This window comes from Palaemon carinicauda, chromosome 38, assembly GCF_036898095.1.
Source record: "Palaemon carinicauda isolate YSFRI2023 chromosome 38, ASM3689809v2, whole genome shotgun sequence".
NCBI classification, from domain to species: Eukaryota; Metazoa; Arthropoda; class Malacostraca; order Decapoda; family Palaemonidae; genus Palaemon; species Palaemon carinicauda.
In genome coordinates this window covers 5,798,658-5,803,657 of record NC_090762.1, presented here as the reverse complement: position 1 = coordinate 5,803,657, position 5,000 = coordinate 5,798,658, and the positions used below count along the sequence as shown (strand labels likewise).

The 5,000-nt window shown below is 33.2% G+C and overlaps 1 protein-coding gene across 1 annotated transcript in view; it reads left to right on the top strand.

Annotated features, from left to right (window-relative positions):
- LOC137630402 (sphingosine kinase 1-like) overlaps positions 1–5,000 on the top strand; it is a 126,767-nt gene that overhangs the window by 25,137 nt on the left and 96,630 nt on the right. The gene's annotated exons all lie outside the window — the stretch shown is intronic.

The following is a 5,000-nucleotide window of genomic DNA, read 5'->3' as shown; positions in this document are numbered from 1 at the left end:
CATTAAATAAAAGCTCTGCAAAGAGCCAATTGAAGCCTAAACGTGAAAGCAAAAGGATTTATTCTCTTTTTATTAAGTTGAGTCAATTTGATAATCTTGTTCGAATTTAACAGAAAACTTCCAATAAAAGCTTCATTTTAAATATCAATAAAGCAATAAGGTATAGCGTTATTATCAAAGTGCTCATGTTTTATATTCAAAGACGTATAATTTTCGAAATTTGGGCTACCGAGCAGCGTCTACGTTGACGTGTCCACAGAACTCATGCATGTTTTCAATGTTTCTTTTTAAAACTCCAAAGGATTATTCTGATGGTTATTGTTTTCCCCAAATCATGGGGGTTTATAGATTAGATCAACGTAATAATTCTTGGGGTTTAAGTTATATGGTTTGGTTACGCCATTTGTAACACGTCATGGTGATCTCACGGGTATTGATAAGAGGGTAAAATAGAAATTAGTGATTTATGGATATCTTACACATAATTCAAGGCTTTTGCCCACCATACATATTCATGCTCATCCTTTTTCGATACAATTGTGAAATTGATTTAGGTTTTTTTTTTTTTTTTTGTTCAATATTGTCAGCTGGAGTTTGGAGAATGTTCTGTAATTTTATATGATTGGCCAACAATCAATTGGATTCCCTCTCTTGTGAAACTCTTGTCCACGGTAATCAAAGCTTTAGCATTACCGGATCTACACGTAGTGACTGCCATATAATATTCAATTATATTCTTTGTTTTACGTACAGGCATATAATAAGTCATGGGAAATTTTGAGGACTTTTCCTATCTGACGAAACCGAGAATATTTATAAGTTGTCATTATTACATTTCATATATCGCCATTGAACATTTCAGCTGTTGTGTCTTTTCCTTCGTATAGGATTAGTTTTCTCGAAGAGGCAACTCCTTCCAAGTATTGCACTTCTGAACTTTCAATCTTCCATCTCGTTTCGTGAACTCCCCTTTCTTTTTATGTTGAATAGACATTGGTGTTAAACGAAGCGCTTGCTTCCAATTTTTAAATTTGTGCTATTACAACTCAAAATTCCTGATTAGATTTAAAAAAAAAGTATTTTTTAGTAATTTTTAAAAGTAAATCGAAAACGTAAGTCTCTGAGCTTGCACGGTTATTAAAAGAATAAAGACCATTCATTAACTTACACATTTTAGTTCTCAAAGTTCATGTAGAATTGTAGACACTTCACACTTAACTCTAAATCACCAAATTGTAAATATATATATATATATATATATATATATATATATATATATATATATATATATATATATATATATATATATATATATCAGGAGACACTTTCCGCATTCATTAGCCTGTAACTAAGCTTTCGAAATCATAAAAACATAATTAGCAAAGATTTATGATTTAGCATATTATTTTGTAAGAAGTAATTAGTGTTAATACTACTTGCGTCACGCCATTGCTGTCAATATTTGAGAAAGCAATCTATAAAATTTGCCTATTGTAAGGAAGTGTAATTACCAATATAGGAACCTTATGCTTAGAATGTAAGTTTATAATTCTGATGGATTTTTACTCAAGACTGATTCAGAATCCTGCAAATCTTTTTAGATAGCACATTTCGAAAGACTAGAAATAATTGCTATTCTTAAGGAAAGGAGTTTTTATCAACCGCGTGTCACACTATTGTACATAAATTATTTTGTATATATTATGCTTGTATCTTCGCTCTTCCCTCGCACTAAAACGAACATGAAAATTCATGTCTCCGGTTTTCCTCTGTAACATTGTCTGTCTTGTGAACATGTTATGTCCTGTTGCCTTGAGGTTTTGTATATAAAGGAGAGTGTTCTATAATAATGTAACTCAGTTGATTGCTTCCTGCCTTTGAGTCACAAACTTCTCCCTGCTTCGCCACAAGTTTGTCGAATGTATTATCCTTTCAATCCACGTTAATTAAATCTCCCGCTCAGAGTGTATAATAAGAAAAATCATAATTAAAATTTGCCTAAATCAATACAGGGAGAGGAAATCCTCTGCACACAGATATCCAGATATTTTACGAATATGTGCGCATTCACTTTTTGCCTAGACTTTTCAATTAGTTCATTATGCATGTTTTATAAGATTTTTTCATAACTCTGCCCATCCTTTACATTCAGATCTCCCTGGACAATTCTATCCTGTTCGTAATACTAGGCAGGCAGTTAATTCTAATAGCCAGGCCTTCTCCATCATGAGGCTCAATACTACACAGTACTCTAGAAGTTTTATTCCAGCTGTTACCAAGTTGTGGAATGATCTTCCAAATTGGGTAGTTGAATCAGTAGAACTTCAAATGTTTAAAGTTGGAGGCAATGTTTTCATGTTGACTAGGCTGACACGAGTCTTTTTATAGTTTATATATGATATATCTGTTTTTGACGTTGTTAATAATTTATATAGGACATACCTGTTTTGACGTTGTTACTTTTTTATGAGAAAATGCGAATGTTAATTGCAGGACAGAGTGTCTTCCCTTCTATTTTTATCATTGTGAAACATAAAAATATGGAGATGAATGTGAAATCTTCATTCATATTTTATGATGATAATTATGATAATAACAGTAATAATGAAAATTATAATGATGGCAAGGAAAACAACAACAATTAAGATGATACCTCATTTCGATAGAATAGGCATACATAATATTTAAATATTGAAAATATGAAAGAGCATATTTTCAGGAATATCAGTACACTAGAACAAAATCGATAGAAATATATGTTACCTAGTGAACCGACTTGGGAAGTGCCAGTATTCAAACTAATAATACGACAAAATTAATTTGTCTGTAAAGCTTATTCTTCTAATTTTGCAACCTGAAATTTTATTTAAGCAATATAAAAAAAAAAAAACCACCTTTTGATGGTTGAATCCGGTGCTTCAGACTGAAGAGCTCTGCTCCACATGGGCTTGGACAGCCTTTTTTTGTAAATATTTTGTATGTAAATATGTTTTTGTCCAATAAACATTATTATTATTATTATTATTATTATTATTATTATTATTATTATTATTATTATTATTATTATTAAATACATGTCTCGGGTACAGTTGGACGCAGGAATTCTTGGCATACCTTGCTCTGTGGAAGCATATTTTGTCATACCCTTACTGCCTTGGGAGTTCCAGTATGTAGCCCCACGAATCTGCTCAGCCATCTCCCTATGCTATCTGTTTGGGTACTCGCTGCGCAGTAACGGTGTGGCAGGGTGCAAGAAATCAGAGTGAAGTGTGCCAGGAACTCATGTGTTCAACTGTACATTGTTATGGCTTCAGCTCTCTTTGATTTATTCGATGTATATTTATACAATGCAGATTTATATACTTTATAATATAATCCGAACAATTTTACATTGGACATCATGTCCCGATAATATAAATATTTATGAAGTGCATTTCCACGTATAATCAACTTTCGCCTCTGTGTTTCGTTAGCATGTTCAAAATACTCCTCATGTTTATCAAACAAAGCTTAGTCCACAACGTTGCGAAGCAAGCCTTCTTAACATTTATTATTATTATTATTATTATTATTATTATTACTTGCTAAGCTACAACCCTAGTTGGAAAAGCAGGATGCTATAAGCCCAAGGGCTCCAACAGGGAAAGTAGCTCAGTGAGGAAAGGAAACAAGGAAAAATAAAATATTTCAAGAAGAGCAACAATATTAAAATAAATATAACTTTATAAACTATAAAAAACTTTTAACAAAACAAGAGGAAGAGAAATAAGATACAAGATAAAACAGTGTGCCTGAGTGTACCCTCAAGCAAGAGAACTCTAACCCAAGACGGTGGAAGACCATGGTACAGAGGCTATGGCACTACCCAAGATTAGAGAACAATGGTTTGATTTTGGAGTGTCCTTCTCCTAGAAGAGCTGCTTACCATAGCTTAAGAGTCTCTTCTACCCTAACAAAGTGGAAAGAGGCCACTGAATAATTACAGTGCATTAAGAAGAATCGTGCCATATTCCTAAAAGTAATTACAGCCCACCGGATAAAGGTGACGTCGAAACCAGAACCTCGCATGAGAGAGATTGTTCAAGTCTTCATTTTCCACTTGAGGGCCCGCTTCAGCGAGCCAGCATGCCATTAAGTCCCTGCACGTATAAATTGGAGAATTTGGGAGATTCGTGTGTAACAATCTTAAACCATTCTTATTCGTGGAAGCTTCAAAGCGTTTAATGCACGTGCCTAACTTAAACTGAACCTTTGTGTCGTAAACTGGCCGAAAGTTGTGGTCTACTAAAACCCATTTTTAACACAGGCCGCTAGAGGTGGTTTTAACAGGATTTCGGATTCTTATGCAATGCATATGGTAATTTTAGGAGAATGTAATGCACATGGGTGTGCATACTGTAATAGGATATTTATGTTAAAGCATTTTCTGGTGCATGTCTTCACATATTTGAATTCCCAGGTGAGGTACTCCTTCTGTAGATAAATCATTAGCTCATATTATGGGAATGTGGATGGAGTTTAAGCTTTCATCTCATCTTAAAAAGTTTATTTTTTTATTTTCTTTTTTTTTTAATTTAAAGATTTTGGAATAAAATTTCCTGACCTTTTTTTAAGCATGCTGTCGAAGTTCCTTATTTTGTATTTTATAAAAAGTATTACATTTCAAAGATCCCATCATTTCTTGTCATGTTAAAGCTAATTAGAGCGATGAATAGATTTGGTATAAGTTAGAATCATCCTCCATTTGTTTCTAGAGTAGTTAGGTGTCTAAAAATCTCAACATTCCCGTTTATACTAATATCAATATCTTGACCATAAGATACATATCTTTCTAATACAAAACAGGGGCATGAAAGGTGGTGTACTCCCAATTTTGTACTGTTTGGTGTATATATTGCCAAATACAGACGGCTGTATCACTCATTGACTAGGATAAACAATCATATTGTGACTAAAAGCTTTGGCAGTAAACAGAACAATTGCAAAACTCAATATTCCCC